Source organism: Oryctolagus cuniculus, chromosome 14 (genome assembly GCF_051225735.1).
Source record: "Oryctolagus cuniculus isolate XC-2025 breed Fujian yellow rabbit chromosome 14, ASM5122573v1, whole genome shotgun sequence".
In the NCBI taxonomy this organism is placed as follows: Eukaryota; Metazoa; Chordata; class Mammalia; order Lagomorpha; family Leporidae; genus Oryctolagus; species Oryctolagus cuniculus.
Window position 1 is genome coordinate 11,410,177 of NC_142880.1, and position 17,724 is coordinate 11,427,900.

Genomic DNA, 17,724 nt, shown 5'->3' on the forward strand with positions numbered 1-17,724 from the left:
CCACTTCTGATCCAGCCCTTTGCTGATGTGCCTGGGAAAGTCGCAGAAGATGGCCCAAGTGCTTGGGCCCCTGCACCCATATGGGAAACAGATGGAGTTCTGGGCTCCTGGCTTCAGCCTGGCCCAGCCCTGGCTGTTGCATACAATTGAGGAGTGAGCAAGTGGATGGAAGATCTCTTTCTCTTTATGTCTCCCCCTCTTTCTTTGTCACTCTTCTTCAAGTAAAATTTTTTAAAATGAATCTTTAAAATATTCTTAAGCATGTAAACTTAATTCTTTCTCTCCATGCTATGTCACTCACTCTGTGTGGGGCAGGCTTCACTCCCAAGGCCACTTATTGCCTACCAGGCAGTGTCAGAACACCTGCGAGCTATGGATGTTGCTTTGTCAATTATGGCATATATATATAATATATATAAATTTTATATATAAATATATTAGATATTAGATATATAGTGTATATATGGTTTACAAATATGCACACTAATTTTAAAGAGATATTAAATAAAAGGAGAATATTAAAAATACAGCAATTGGGCTAGTGGGATGTAGGTTAAGTCATCTCTTATATGCCACCATTCCATATCAGAGTGCTGCTTCAAGTCTTGGCTGCTCTGCTTCCAATCTAGCTTCCAGTTAATGCTCCTGGGAAGGCAGTGGATGATGGGCCAAGTGCTTGGGCTTCTGCAACTCTTGTGGGAGACTCAGATGGCCCAGACTGGCTGTTGCAGCCTTTGGGGATTGAATCAGTGGCTGAAAGACCTCTCTCTCTCTCTCTCTCTCTCTCTCTCTTTCTCTTTCTCTCTGGCTCTGCCTTACAAATAAATAAATGAATATTTTAAAAATATACAAGAACCTAGTTACAATTATTGTTCTTTCTATATCCTTCGATTCTTCAGTATTTTTTAAAATTTTTGTTTATTTTCAATTTTTATTATTTGAAAGACAGAGACAGGGAGAGAGAGCTACAGGGACAGACAGGCGGAAATCTTCCATTCGCTAGTTTACTCCTCAAATGCCCACAACAGCTAGGGCTGGGCCAGGCTAAAGCAGGTACTTAGTCTGAGCCTCCCTATGCTTGGCAAGGACCCAAGCGCTTGAACCATCACCTGCTGCTTCCCAGGGTGAGCATTAGGAGGAAACTGGGTTAGGAAACAAAGGCCAGACTCCAACCCAGGGACTCCCGTATGGAATGCAGCAATTCTACACAGTCCTAATTGTGGCACCAAATACCAGCCCCATTCAGTATTTAATTTAACACCTGCGATTCTATCTTCATAACAAGCTACTGAAACTTGTCCTGTTACTAGAACGTCCCAAGGTAGGCATTCTCCTCACTTTGGGATCTCCAGAGCCAAATCTGTCAGCTATACAACAGCCATAGTCTAGAAGACTTGGGCCACCTGTGTGGTGGATCTGAACACTCTTACTACTTAACTGCACCTTGTCTCCCTCTCTCTTCTCTTGCAGGAATCAGGAGGTCACAGTTTTGTCCCCTGATGATTGGTAGAGCTGTGAAAGAAAAGAAAAAATAAATACATGCAGGGTCTTCAAGAAGCTCATGGAAACTTGTAATATGAAAAAACTGCCTGGATTTCAAAAATTTTCGCATGAAAATCAATATATTTTAGTTCCGTTTTCCATAATTTTTTTGAAGTGTCGTTGCATAGTTATCTGTGATAAACTCTTCTGTAAAACTGATTGCTGTTTCTTTCCCTTCCCAGGAATTCATTCATATGCCTCTGCTTTGGGTACCTTTCAAACCAGTGCCAAGTGGGAGAAACATACAGGGGCAGACTGGCTGCTAAAGACAGAGCTGTGCCTGGGGTTGTGCTAGTAAATGTTCCCTCTCTCCTGCGGAGGGAGCAGCAAACTTACAGCATTTGCCACTTCCATGGTGTTAATACCTCCACTGAGGCTGTTTTTAAGCTTGCGTGGTGATGTCACTCAATATGGAAGTGGAGAGAGGCGGTAACCACTGTGCCATGCTAGGCAGTGCAGGCAAACTTCAACACACCTCTGGAACACGCCACTTCCTGCACAGAAAATTTTAAAATGCATTAAACAGCACATAACAGGTTTCAACATAGAGAAATCAGGGAACCACTCAGCCATCGTTTGGGGGCATGCATTGATGGGCTTTACTTCCTTCAGCAGCTATGAATTACCTGTGTCAGATACTTTGCCCCTCTATCCAGTTTGCATGTGAAACATTGGAAATTGCTTTCAAGACCTAACACAGGTTAATGCTATGAGCGCTATTGACATCAAATCTATTAGCTGCCAGCACAATTACATTAAGCAGCACCCCATTCTTTCTCACATTAGCTGGATTACAATGGTCCCATTGCTAAGATTGTTTCAAATTAAAACTGACAAAACGCTTGAAAAATATATACTCATGAATAATCCTGAACTGAAGGGAGTAGATAAATTGTGGGAGGGAAATTGCCTAGTTAGCAAATAAGGATTCTTCAGCTATATTTCCTGCGGTTCATTGTTAACAAGATAATCATGCAAAAAGTCTTCCTTTGAGACACAATGAATGAGTTCAAAATCACTGATAACTAACATTCATTATTTATTCTTCAAATTCTTTCTTTCTCTACAAATACATTCAAAACGTCCTGCTACAAAAATGCTTTCCTTGTCTCATCACCCAGGTGACAAACACTTGGAGGACATGCAGGCCAGATGTCCTTTGTATCCCCACAAAGTTGGGGCTGGCACAAAGTCCATCATTCTGTAGTTTGTTGATTGACTGATGTTTTAGTTAAATACAAAGGTTTTAGATAGGTATCAGTGTTCCTTCTAATCCACATAGTTGTTGTATTTTTCCAAACTTAAAGCTAGAGCATATCCAGTGACAATTTTTTTTCATACAGAAAGCTGTAACAATGTCTGGCATGCAAATGACATTCAGTTTTTTGTTAACATGTTGTCTTTCTTGGAAAGAACAAAAGTTTTAGGTCATATACTCCCATTAATATGAAAAGTGTGGACCAGGTGGCAATCCATTCATCTACTGCTGTTTAACAAATCATTCCAAAAGGTAGGGGTGTAAAGCAGAAGTCATTTTTATTACCAACCATGGCTCACCTGGGTGGTGCTGGTGGGAGAGCTCTCTCCCCAGCTGATCACCAGAGCTCAGACCCCTTCCCAATGGGAGGCCGTCTGGGCATCTCTATATGGTCTCAGTCTCAAAGGCCTCTCCTTGGCTCTCAGTCTCTCAAACTCCATGGAGTCAGGTATACCCCACTTCTTACATGATGGCGTAGAGCTCCCAACATGCATCCTATAATGAACCCATTGGAAAGGTCAAGTGGACTTTCCTTAGCTAATCCCAGAGCACCCAACCTCAAGTCTGCCATGTTCTCTAATTGAGGCAGCCTTCAAAGGAGGAGAGATAGACTCTACCTTGATTCTTACATATTTTGTTAATTTAAAGAATAACCATCAGGAAGCGAGATACACAGCAGACCTATAGAATGGCAGATGTCCTAAACAGCACTCTGGCCTCAGAATCAGCCCTTAAGGCATGCAGATCTGGCTGAAAAGCCCATGAGAGTATTTCAGGCATGGAAAGCCAAGACACTCTGGCAAAAAAAAAAAAAAAAAAAAAAAAAAAAAAAACCCACTAAATGAAAGATCTCCACGAGTGAGATCCCAGTGGAAAGAACAGATCATCAAAGAAGGAGGTACCTTTCTCTGAAGGGAGGAGAGAACTTCCACTTTGACTATGACCTTGTCTAAATATGATCAGAGTCGGTGAACTCAAGAGGCTTCCATAGCCTTGGAAACTCATGACAAGAGCCTAGGGTGATTACTGATGCCATAAACGAGAGTGTCAATTTGTTAAGTCAACAACAGGAGTCACTGTGCACTTACTCCTCATGTAGGATCTCTGTCCTTAATGTGCTGTACATTGAGATTTAATGCTATAACTAGTACTCAAGCAGTATTGTTCACTTTGTGTTTCTATGTGGGTGCAAACTGTTGAAATCTTTACTTAATGTATGCTAAATTGATCTTCTGTATATAAAGAGAATAGGAAATGAATCTTGATGTGAATGGAAGGGGAGAGGGAGCGGGAAAGGGGAGTGTTGTGGGTGGGAGGGAAGTTATGGGGGGGGGGAACCATTGTAATCCATAAGCTGCACTTTGGAAATTTATATTCATTAAATAAAAGTTAAAAAAAAGAATAACCCTCAGAAAATAAACTGTTTTATTTGTTAAGACAAATGTACACACACCTGTGAAACAATCACAATCAAAATAATGAATTTATCTAAAAGTTGTCTCATATTCCTTTGCGATTGCTCTTCGCTCTTTTCTTCCTAACCAACCCTAGACAACTACTGGTCCATGTTCTGTCACTATTGATTAGCTTGCATTTTCTCAACTTTGTATAAATTGAATCCTAGAATACATACCCGTTGGCTTCTTTTCCTTAACAAAACTATTTTGAGATTCATCCTTGCGCATATCAATAGTTCTTTCACTCATTCTGTGTTAAGGTAAATAGTATACCTTTGTACAGATATTCCAAATTTGTTTAGCCATTCAAATATTGTGGCTATTTCAATCATTTCCAGTTTAGGGTTACTATGAATAAAGTTGATACAGAATCCCATGAACAGGACTTTAATTTCTATTGGGTTTCAGTTTATGAGTGAGTTGGCTAGAATGTACAGTGTGTATTTAACTTTTGAAGAAACTGTCAAACTGTTTTCCATATTGACTACACCTCTTCACATTACCACCCCATATATTACAGTTCCAATTTCTCCACACCTTGACCCACATTTGCTATGCTCAGACATGGGTGAGAGTCTATTGTAGTTCTAATTTGCAATTCCCTCATAACTTTATCATCAGTATATCTTCTCTGGTGAAATGTCTGTTTAAATCTCGCCTATGTTTTATTAGGTTATTTTTCCCAACTGTTGAGTTTTGAAAAATCTTTTATATTCTGTATGTAAAAGTATTTTATCAAATATATACTTTGTAAAAATTATCTGTCAGTCTTTGGATTTTGTTCTTACTCTCTTGGTAGTGTTTTTTTTTTTTAGTTTTAATTTTGAGATAATTGTAGATTCACAAGAAGTTGCAAAAAATAGCACAAGCAATTCTCCTGTACACCCCATTACCAACAACAACCTTAGCTAAATGGTTACATCTTATATAATTATTGTAAATTAGCAAAATTAGAAACTTGACATTGTCACATAGTTGTATGCCATAATACCAAACACACATATTTAGTCCAGTTTATTACCACAAATACTTTTCTTGTGAAAGCCTTTTGCTGTTATACCATGTTCTTTATCCCCTTTTCCCCATCAACCCTAACCTCTGGAAACCTCAAATCTCTTCTCCATTTCATGATTCTGTCATTTTGAGAATTTGATGTCAATTGGAATCACATAGTAAGTGACATTTTGAAGTTGGCTTTTTCCACTCATCACAATTCTTTTGACCCATCCAAACTGTTATGTGTATCAGTGGTACCTTATTGATGGATATTCCATGGTATGTATGTACTAAGTTTGTTTTGTCACTCATTTATTGAGGTTTAATGATTTAATATTTAGTGGACCACTTATTTATTTTTGTTGTTTTCAGTTTGGGGCTACTTAAGCAAAGCTCTGTGAGCATGGTGTACAGGCTTTTCTGTGATTGTACATTTTCATTTCTCGGGCATAAATGCCCAGGTGGCATGGCAAGTACATTGCCAGATTTCCAGCACCACTGTGTGGGAGATGTAGTTTCTCTGTCTCCATGCCAGAATTTGGTGCCAGCACATTTCTTCTTCTTTTAGCCATTCTTATGTGCTCATTGTGGTTTTCATTTGCATTCCCTTAATAGTGAATGATATTAAATACCTTTTCCTGTGTCATTTTTTCCTCCATCCTTTTAGTGAAATGTCTGGTTGGTTTTTTGCACATTTTCTAACTGAAATTTTTGTGTGCTGAGTTTTAAGAGTACTCTGCACAGTATATAGAAGTCAATTATGGCCGGTGCCACGGCTCACTAGGCTAATCCTCCGCCTTGCGGCACCGACACACCGGGTTCTAGTCCCGGTCGGGACGCCGGATTCTGTCCCGGTTGCCCCTTTTCCAGGCCAGCTCTCTGCTGTGGCCCAGAAAGGCAGTGGAGGATGGCCCAAGTACTTGGGCCCTGCACCCCATGGGAGACCAGGAGAAGTACCTGGCTCCTGCCATCGGCTGCAGCACGCTGGCCGTGGTGGCCATTGGAGGGTGAACCAACGGCAAAGGAAGACCTTTCTCTCTGTCTCTCTCTCACTATCCACTCTGCCTGTCAAAAAAAAAAAAAGTCAATTATCAGAAAAATCATCTTTAAAAGAGATTTAAATATGAAAAAGTTATTCCTAAACCAGCAATTTCCAGTACTTTGTGTTTTCATGTGGTCTCATTTTCTATCTTCCTTAAGATACTTCTGTAACTTTCTTGATGAGCAGATCTGTGAGTGATAAACTCAGTTTTTGTATATCTGAGACATCTTTATCTTTAAAAGTTACTTTTGCTGGATATAGAATTCTAGTTCATTTTCTTTGTCTTTCAGTACTGCAAAGATGCTCCATTGTTTTCTCACTTGAATTATTTCCGAATGGGAATCTACTATCATCCTTACCTGCTGGTTATTTTTTAGATTATTTCCCCTTATCATTGGTTTTTAAATTATGCCATGCCTTAGTGTGCGTTTTTTTTTTTTTTTCATGTTTCTTGTGTTTAGGGCTCATTGAGATTCTTGGATAGTTTTCACCAATTTGGAAAATACCTCACCATTCTTTTTCCAAATGTTTCTTTGATTATTTCTATCCTGAGGGACTCTAAATTACACATAGATGAAGCCTATTAAAATCATCACACAAACCACTGATACTCTTTCCATTTTTTAAAGTCTCTGTTTCCCTGTGCTTTGTTTTTTAATAGTTCCTGTTGTATTTCCTCAAGTTGATCAGCATAGTCCTCTCTAAAGTCTGATTGACCAGCAATCCCAACAGTATGCATCCTGTCTCAGATACTATAATTTTCTTTCTTCGGAATTTTGATTTCATGTTTATATTTCATCTTTCCTATCTCTACTTAACTTTTGGAATACAATTATAATAACTGTTCTAATGTCCTTGTCGCTAATTCGAGCATCTCTGTCAATTCTGTGTCTGTTTCAATTGGTCGCTTTTTCTTATTATTATGCACTGAATTATGCACTTCTAGGCATACTGGGTAGTTTTTCACTGGACACCAGACATTGTCATTTTGTTTGTTGTGTACTGGCTTTTCGTTGTGCCTATAAATATTCTGGAGCCTCTTCTGTGACGCGGTTAAGTGCCTTGGAAACAGCTGGATTCTTTTAAATCTTGCTTTTTAGATTTGTTACATGGAACTGGAGTGACTTTTTGTCTAGATCAACTATTCCCCATCCCTATAAAAACATCCTTCTGAGTATTCTACCCAATGCCCTGTGAGTTATGAGGTTTTCTGCTCTGATTGGTGAGAAAGGGCACTATTCCCATCCCTGAGATTGGTAGGCTGTTTCCTCTAATCTCCTTGGATATACTTTCCCTTGACTTCAGGTGGCCTCCTCACGTGTTATTTGCTGATCAGCACTCTGCGGGAAGTGTGAAGAGCCCACTTCTTTCTCCGAGTAGCTCTCTCCTTTTTGGTACTCTTTGCCTTGGTCTCCACAGATTTTCACCAGCATCTCGCCCTGCATCCTCGTGGGAGACTCAGAGGGAGCTCCTGGCTCTTCGATTTGGCTCAGCCCAGCTCTGGCCATTGCGACCATTTAGGGAGTGAACCAGCAGATGGAAGATTCTCTCTCTCTCTCTCTCCCTCTCTCTCTGCCTCTGCCTTTTAATAAATACATAAATCTACCAGAGAAGCCACGAGGTGCTTTGTTTACTTGAAGAGGGAAAAGTATGATATTTTGAGGAGGGGGGGGGATACAGAGAGAAACCCCATTCACACAACTTTTATTACAGAATATTGTCATAATTTATTATTAATTATTTCTGTTAGTCTTTGCTATACCTAATGTATACATTAAGCTTTATCCTAGGTATGTATGTATAGCAAAACTACGGTATATACAGGGCTTGAAACTGCCTGCTATTTCAGGCATCCAGCAGGGGTTTTGGAACATCCCCATGGGGGGATGTGCTTTGGACTTCAAGTAATGGAATTCCCAAATAGAAATGGATGGCTTGAATAGTAAGGGATTATGATTTCATACAAAAAGAAGTTTAGAAGCGAAAGTTTCCAAGTTGGCTAATTAACATCTCACCTGTATCACAGACGGCTTTGCTAGCTTTGCAGCTTTTCTCCTTTGCCAGGTATTAGTTTAAAGATAGGCATGTGGGGCCAGAGTTGTAGTGCAGCCAGTTATCACTTGGAACAGACACATCCATATCAGAGTGCTAGCGGAAGTCCCAGCTACTTTGCTTGCCATCCTGCGTCCTGCTGGTATATTCTGGGAGGCAGCAGGTGGCTCAAGTGCTTGTGCTCCTGCCACCCACATGGGAAACTGGACTGAGATCCTGACTCCTGGCTTCGGCCTGGCCCAGCCCTGGCTATTGATGGTATTTGGGGAGTGAATCAGTAAATGGTATCTCTCTCTCTTTCTCTTTTTCTTTCTCTCCTTCTCTCCTTCTGCCTTTCAAGTAGATGGGGGGGGCAGACATAAACATTAAGAGACGGGCATATCCCTAGCAAAGGAGAATGAAATTATAAAGAGAGATTCAGACCAATGATGACCCAGCATATGGAGAGATATTTACTTTCTGTAAGTCTGTCTTTGCGAGATCACTGAAAAAGAACTGGTTAGCAATAAGAAGAGGAAAGACAAATATGGACAAGCAGAATCAAGGATAAAGACAGGAGCTAATGATGAGAACTTATACTTCCAAATACACAAATATACTTCAAAACCTTTGTGAGAAGTGGAATTAAAAGCTAAATTTCGAGGCAAGTGTGTGTTGCTGCAGTTAAGATGCTGATTGTGCATCCCAGAGTGCCTGGGTTTGAGTCCTGGATCTGCTTCTGACTCCAGCTTCCTGCTTATACACACTGTGGAATGGAGCAGGTGATGGCTCCAGCACTTGGGTCCCTGTATGGGAGACCAGGAATGGACTCCATTCTCCTGGATTCAGCCTGGGCCACCTCCACTGTTGCAGACATTTGTGGAGTGAAATAGTGGATGGAAGATCTCTCTTGGTCTCTCTTTCTCTCTCTCCCATTCAAATAAAATTAAAGTAATAAAATTTTTTAAAAAGATAAATTTATTTTTGTGAAAATCAATTTTCAAATCCATGCATAGTTTTTTCATAATATGCATTTCCCATGAAGTCCCCTAGTAGGCACTATGTAATAAAAAAAAAATCACCTAGGATGTGATATATTTATTCAGCTGGATTTTGATTACAATATGGTGTATGTACATAAAGTAAGTGTTTTAGACACACAGGCAGAATTATGCCTGGGTGGGAAAGGGGTTTTTGTGAAGATAGTGGGACTCAGTTTACCTAGTAGGTTCAAGGAGAGTTTCCACTGAGAGGACAAAGTGTGGTGCTTGCTTCAAGGTGTTCTGAAGATGATAGAGTGCTGGAGTGGATGAAGGAAGGAGTGATGCCATAATCTCCAAGCCAAGTCCAAGCAGCACCCTGACCTAGCCGTCTCCTCCAATGGTGTCTGAAGACAAGATGAATGTAGTATGCATGGATCCATCCTTCCGTGTCCCCAGCAATTCATCAAATAACCTCAGAGTCGAAAAAGGAAACTTATTTGAGAATCCCAAGGGTCACTGCATTTAAAAATCTTGTTCTTGCCCAGTAAAAGTCAAGTCATTCATGAATGTGGGAATCTCACAGCCATACTCATCCCCATCATCTAAGACGACCATTGTCACCAAAGCACTCTCGACACTGAGACGGCGCCTATCAGTCAGTATTAGATTTCCTCCACATAATAATATTGTGTGGAAATGAAGGCATAGAATACATCAAAAAAGGTTTTATTTACTATGTTCAAATCAGATTTAACAGAACTCATACCTGTTCATATCAGGCGCAAAGATCTCTTGGATCTTTTTGCAAATTTAAGAAATATCTGTATATTTGTACAAGACCTAGCAGGTTGAGCCAATGTTTTGAGAACAGATATAGTCACAAGCAAGATGATAGAAAGAAGGGTTAGGGGACAACTAGAATTAGATCAGATTCTCAGAGATGTGTAAGTATTGGGAGCTTATAAATACCAAGTCATTTCCAAGACTTGGACTTCAGTTGTGACCACCACTCACTTAAACAGAACATCTTGTCATCACCATCAAAGTGGGACAGAGCTGCAGAACTGATTTTAAGATTATCCGAACATAGGCACTTCACCAATAAACTCATAGCCACTTCACAAATAAAATCACAGTCAAAACCATTAAGAAAAAGAAAGTCTATCAGAAAACGTCTCTATGTTCTCTACTTGTTTTGGTTCTGAAGTAATGATCTAAAAGGGAGTTTTAAAAGTGCTCATAAAGATTGGAAAGGCCCAGACTTGGGTTAGGATGATGACTTCACGCACAGACTATGCCACTCTAAAGGAATTATTAGCACAGATTCATGATTCTGGCCCGTGAATGTGGGCTATTGTTTGAGTAGACATGGGAGATCTTTGTGTCTTGCTATAACTATTCTGAAACGGGCCTATCAGGAGCCCAGTTATTCCATCCATTTTCAGGAATGAAGAGCACATGTGAGCTTCTTCCCTGGCCCTGTCAGTAGGGAGGCCTCTGACTACTGTGTACAACCTTGACCATGAACGGAGCTTGCAGGCCTGGCAGTTGCTCTGGGTGAAATCAGTGGGTGAGTGTGGAGTGAAGGTGAAGATGCAGGATACAGGATGCATCTTCCAGTTCATTCTGTAATCCACCTGTAAAATCCCACTCTTGGGAAATTACCCCATGGATTTGTAACACTCTTTGAGGTTTTGGTTCTATTGCCCATAGACTGGAATATAATCCCGTGAATGGGATTTCTGAATGAAAAATATAATCATGACACAGTCATGTGCCACTTAACGACATCCGAGTCTACAACATACCATACATAGGACAACAGCACCAGAAGTTTGTGACCCTATCCTGTGTGGACCTAGGCCAATGTGTGTGTCTGTGTCTTCATTTTTAAGTTTAAAAATGCTTAAAAAATTTTCATAAATTTAAAAATATAAAAAAGCTTCTAAAATAATCATATAAAGGAAGCAAATATGTTTGTGAGTAGCTATACAATGTGTTTATGTCTTAAACTAAGGATTATTATGAAAGAGTCAGGGGGCCAGTGCTGTGGCATAGCAGGTAAAGCCACCTGCAATTCAAGTCCTAACTGCTCCACTTCTGATCCAGCTCTCTGCTATGGCCTGGGAAAGCAGTAGAAGATGGCCCAAGTCCTTGGATCCCTAAACCCTTGTGGGAGACCCAAAAGAAGCTCTTGGCTTCTGGCTTCAGATCGGTGCAGCTCCAACTGTTGTGGCCATCTGGGGCGTGAACCAACGGATGGAAGACCTCTCTCTCTCTGCTTTTGCCTCTCTGTTACTCTGCCTTTCAAATAAATAAATAAATAAATATTTTTTAAAAAAACTGATTGAGCTCACAAGAACTTTCATTAATGATAGAATACTTTAAAAAAGAGAAGATTAAGTTGTGATGACTAGAGAAAGAAAAGCCTTTGGATAGTCACAGTGTCACCCTTACTGTACATTTTCCATATTTAGATACACCAACACCTACCATTGGGTTACAGTACATGCTGTACAGGTCTGCAGCCCAGGAGCAACACACTGTACCGTACGGCCTGGGTGTGTCGAGGGCTAACCCCTCTAAATTTATGTGGATTCACTCTATAATGTTTGTGCCACAGTGAAATCATTTAAGATGATGGAATTCTCAGAACATACTCCCGTCATTAGCGGCGTGAGACTGGACATGATGCTTTTTTAGGAGAAGATATAACCACTGCAATGAAAATGAACATAACCCTTCCTGTCCACTGGATATAGTCTTCATTTAGCCATTTGTATACATGAAAGCATAGGGAAGCTCATTGATCTAAAATATAGCAGAGTATTTTTATCTGAGAAGGAAAGTGTGAGAACTGTGATCCAGCTGAAGTTGAGTGGCACACTTGGAATCTAGTTTGCAACGTGTCCTTTATTTCAGCAAATGACCTGCTTTTTGCACGTACCAGAGAAGTTGCATGGGGGAAACTGACCTCTTACAGATGGGTGCTGCTAGAGTCAATTCAGTGGCAGGGTTTCCAAGGTGGTGATTTTTCCCTAAACTGGGATATTATAAGTCTATCCACAACCACCTGCATTAAGAAGGAGCCCGCCCCTTCAGTTTGTTTAAATCACTTGGGGCCATTTTGATAGCAAAGAAGCACAAGTTTTTCAAATTTTCAAATCACCATACTTTTTTAGAATAAAATAACATTTAGTAATTAATCATGCAAGGACAGTTAGTGTAAATGAAGTCTGTCCTGAGCTAACAGGGCCCCTTGGTCACCCTACTCATAGAGAAAAATGGGGACCAGGTTGTAAGACATATAAGCGAGTGTGTAAAATGCTCCCATGTACAACTGTGCACTTCATGGCTATTATGTCATCGTAGACACACAGATGGGTTTGCCCATGGAATCCCCTTCCAAGACGGCACTGGTTGATGTCAAGTGCATTGCCCTTCCTGAAAGTGGGAGAGCCTCCTATGAATAGCACAGGAGCTTCCACTCATAATCACCATGTGGTATTACCACTCTTAAGGAGGGGGTGGGTTTGGTGGTTTCAATTTGCTGCCTGCCATTTTGGTCACTTGTTCCTTCCTTAGGGCTACAGAGGAGCGAACAGACTGTGTGGGGCAAGAGGCTCTGCTTCCTCCAGCTGTGATTCCTCTGGGAATGAGAGTGCCCCAGGCTCCAGGGCACGGCTGCAGGGCTCCCACCAGAGCTCACACTTTTTCTAACTAAAACCACTTCCAGCAATGGCGAAATCTAGTTTGCTTTTGTTTTAAACCCTTTCCATGCAAAGCCCAAATGAACACTAATTGAGAAATCTATTTAGCAAATATTTGCGGAAGGAAAAACCCACCTTTTTTTTTTATTGTTGTTGTTCTTGTGGAAATGTTTCCCACTCCTCACGCCCACAAAAAAAAATAAATAAAAGAGGGGTGCGGGTGTTGGGGACAGAAGAGAGAAGAGGAGAAAAGTGGCTTCAGCTCAGTGGAACACTAAAAAATGCACATGAATCAATTATGAAAAAGAGAAGGTCCCTTTGAATGAGGAAAAGCTGATTGGAATTAAGATGGGCTTTGTTCCTATCTGCAAGGTACAAGGAGGGGACTTTTCAGCGGCACAGAAAAGGGGGATTTGGGCTGTTTGGCTGCTTAATGCCATAGTGCTTCAGAGCCCATGTGAGACTGTGCTGCCGGCTATTAATCATCATTGTGTCCTGCAAAGAAGCTGTTACAATGATGGCTATATGTCATTATATTCCCACTGTAAGTAACGAATCAGAGAGCTGGGAAAGTTGGATGAGAGCGGCTGGCAAACTTTTAAGCGGTCGAATCTATTTAAATAAATTTACATCACATTTGCTACTTTCTCTGGTATGGGAATCATACTTTAAAATGAAACAATATGCTGTGTTCATGGGGCCTGGTCTTTTATTCCCCTGTCTCTGGGCCTGCTTTCCAGGTCAGCCCTTGCCAGCACTGACAGCACGCTTTTCTCATAGCCTCTCCTTCTCATAGCCTTTGGTTGCTTTCAAGTTCAATTTAGCACAATAAAGTTGTTATGCATGACAGTTTGGAGAGCAGAATAGGTGGTGTCTGAGCCCGCTGTGTCGCTACAAAGTGGGTCCATTCTCTGTGGGCCAGCTCAGTTACTGGAGTCTTACTGGTGGGATACAGCTATGGACTTCCAGACGCTCCCATCCTGACGAAAACAATTAGCTTCAAACCGCACCAAGCCTCCGGGTCAGCCTCTCTTTGACTGAGCCTGCGCCATTTAATATGCTGCAGTGGATTTCAAATTTATGTTGATTTATCCTGTTGTGTTCCTCTTTTATGTGCTTTATTTACAGATGTGTAAAGAACAGGGGAAAGTTGGAGTCCCCTAGGCTTCGAGAGTTTTATGAGAAATCGAAACCATTGTTTTATGTTTATTTTATAAAGAAATAGAGTTGAAACATGTCAGCCTTAATTCCATTAGGCTGAACTGCCCAGAACAGAGCCCTGGGGTCTGGAAGACAGACTCTGAAAGGAAGTGTCTCCTTGGCTAAGCATCATCAACAAGCCAAACGACAAACAACCTACAACACCGGCGTTGTCTGCGGAATTTCCTATTGTGGGGGACCACCCCTCCAAAACCCAACTCTGACCTGAAAGTGACAGATCTTTTAACACAACCAAAATGTAGTGTTTCAACCATCACAAGGCACCGTGTGCATTTGTGTCTGTGCGGATAGACGGATCTGATCAATTAGTGTTGCATACTCATTGACGTCACCCGGGTGCTCACTGGCTTTAGAAATATGATACAAAAGTCTACTGTCAGAAAAGAAACACTATTCAGTTTTGACGCTGCAGAATTGGCCCTGTGCAGAGAATACAGCAGTCCTCTCTCGTCCCTCTAAGGGAATCATGTAACAAAGCAAAATCAGGTGTATTTTTAATTTTACCATCAGAGCTGCCCAGGCCAGATGTCTTCAGTCTCATAGCTCTCGTAGTGAAATAAATCAAAGTTGTCTTGATTACTGAGCTCACTAATTATAGGATACAACCATCAAATAAGCCTCCTTCTAGATTAGAGATTAACTGAAAGCATACCTTAGAACAGATTTCACTTTCCTAAAAGAATTTAGTTTCCTGTAAGCTGTTTGTGACATTTACATTCTTTTTTTTTTCACTAAAAAGCATAAAATACCAACAGTAACCTTGCCGTAGAATTTTTCATTTAACTGCTTTAATTAGTAAAGAACAGTAGTAAACAAAAATTATACCACGGAGAGAATTTTCCACAAAGAATTTTATTTCCTAATGTAAAACTTAATGTAATTTCAAAAGCATTTGTGAACAAGTTGCAGCATTGCAATAGAAAGATACATCTAGTTTTAGCAGAGTATGAGAAGGAAAGCCAGTTGCCTGTCCTGGTCATTTCTCTCCTGCTATTATCTAAATATTATTTGGTGTCACTTTTAGTAAGGTATTTTTTTAAAGTCCTCATTTAGACTCATTCTTGGAAATATAGCTGGACAAAGAAAAACTGAATTATGTGAAACAGTCAATACGTCTGTGACAAAAACACCATGCCCATCCTAATTTTCGAATGGGATAATTTCTTTGCCATTCAAATGAGTGGAAACCCCAAAAACTGATCAAGCTTTTTCACTGATAATACACACGTCAGCAGTCTTATTTTTTCTTGAAGAAATATTTCAGACACACATAAAAATTTCCCATACAAAAGTGGATAAAGCAGAGTTCACTGTTGGACAGGAAGGGTGCTCCTTCCTGTACTCACACCACACATACACAGGGTCCCCCATGGTACAGGCTGCCAAACTTCACATATCCCCTCCCCTGCACTCGTGGAAACAGGGGAACTTGCCATAGAAGTTTGGTTCTATATCTCAGAAGAGACTTCCGGAGGGGTGGGGAATGTTAAACGAATAAAAAGAAATTAAAGAGAGTGTTGGATGGGAATTTGAAAGATTTGAACATATCAGAGTCATTTTTACATGACATTGGCAAAGACCCTGAATTTGCAGCTGACAGCCACGTGTACGCAACAGAAACAATGGTGAGTAGTAGATCTTCTTCACTTGATAGTGAAACTATTTTTCTTCAACTGATGTGGAAGATGAGCCATCTTCAATGTTCCCTAGGAGTGAAAGAAATAAGGGAAGGGCAAATGAAAACTCCTTAGAGGGAGTGGATTTGACAAGAAGGGAGGCAATATAAAGGAGAGAGAGAGAGAGAGAGAGAGAGAGAGAGAGAAGGCTGAATTCACCAAAATTGGCATCTGCAACATTGGCCCCATTTTACCAAGGTCTTTTAAAGACTTCTAAGACCTTCCACTGGGACATGCCTTCAAGACAGTACAAAATTCTAGAGACTATGACCTTGGGTTTAAATCACAGCTTTACCACTTACTTGCTTAGTAGAGTCAATAATTTTTTGAAAATCCTGGATATTTTGTCTTCTCATCCATAAAATGGAATAATAATGCTGAAATATATAGGGTTGTTCTGGGGACAAACTAACATAAGTAGAATGTCCTATACAACACCTGGAAAGCAGGAGTTGTCCTGTAAATATCAATTTCCTCCACCTCTTCAATCATTGATAATAGTTCTTACAACACTCATCCTCAAATTCCTCTGTCAAATTTCCTTACATAAATATCTTACAGAACAAGAGACATTCTTGGTAGCAAATATTATCATAATGGATTCCTATTGGTTTGAACTAAGATGGCAATCACATAACTTGCTGTTATCTATATGTGCTTAGTGTTTGCTCAAGCTGATTGATTACTGAAGCAAATCAATAGAGACCTGAAGAAAACTTGTTCATGGTCAATGGCCAGTGGCACCTTCCCCCTATGTAGATGTTAGTTTAAAAAATGATCTTGTGATAACCATAAGATAATCTCAACAGTCTCACAAGGCCTTAGTTAGATATCAGAGATGACTGGCCAGCGCCACGGCTCAACAGGCTAATCCTCCGCCTAGCGGCGCCGGCACACAGGGTTCTAGTCCTGGTCAGGGCGCCGGATTCTGTCCCGGTTGCCCCTCTTCCAGGCCAGCTCTCTGCTGTGGCCAGGGAGTGCAGTGGAGGATGGCCCAAATTCTTGGGCCCTGCACCCCATGGGAGACCAGGAGAAGCACCTGGCTCCTGCCTTCGGATCAGCACGGTGTGCCGGCCGCAGCGCCAGTGGCCATTGGAGGGTAAACCAACGGCAAAGGAAGACCTTTCTCTCTGTCTCTCTCTCTCTCTCACTGTCCACTCTGCCTGACAAAAAAAAAAAGATATCAGAGATGTCAAAAATAAAGAGACCCTTGACAGTATAAGAAAGAATTCTACTTAGCAGTTGGTCCTGCTGCCCAAAAAGAGTACGCTTTGCAGCGTCAGGGAGCGTCCAGCCAGCAGGAAGTATAAAGCCCATGAAACCATTTGGTCTGGCCCTGCCAAGGCAACTGCGGTTGGAGCTCGAAATTCAATAAATCTATAGCAGGCTAACTTTTAAGTTGATAATTTTGTATGGTCTGCAAATGATGTTATAAATATCCAAATGGCCTTTGGCACACAGTTGCCCCACCTCTGCAAGGAATAATATGTCCATGCTCATAGGAAAAAAAAATCCACCAACAGACTGGATTCATCCACATGACACTCATTTACTTATAAAACAGGTTCTCAGAAGCAGGAAATCGTGCTCCCCCAGGTGCAAGCTTCGTTCTCATGGGGAAGTCGTGGGACCACAGGTGAGTTTGACCGTGAGGGTTGGGGAAGCCAGGACCTCTTCTCACTCAGTGTTTGAACTTTGCCTCACCAACACAGCGCATCAAAGTACTTGGTAGAACGTAGGTCAAAGCTGTCAGAAGAGTATGTTCTACCTCTACTTATTATACAGTATAAGTTTTCTGGTTATCAGAA

The 17,724-nt window shown here is 40.9% G+C and overlaps 1 long non-coding RNA gene across 12 annotated transcripts in view; it reads right to left on the reverse strand.

Annotated features, from left to right (window-relative positions):
- Window positions 1-762: 762 nt before the first annotated feature.
- Window positions 763-17,724, reverse strand: part of LOC103349543 (uncharacterized) — a 161,652-nt gene continuing 144,690 nt past the window's right edge. For 9 of the 12 annotated variants that reach the window (XR_011381884.2, XR_011381879.2, XR_011381875.2 and 6 more), the window contains exons 4-5: window positions 1,879-2,036; window positions 763-1,512 (exon numbers count right to left, since the gene is read on the reverse strand). This is a non-coding gene — a long non-coding RNA (uncharacterized LOC103349543). Of the gene's footprint in view, window positions 1,513-1,878; window positions 2,037-14,992; window positions 15,947-17,724 lie in introns of those variants that run through there. The other 3 variants (XR_016220465.1, XR_016220466.1, XR_011381877.2) reach the window with 3 other exon arrangements.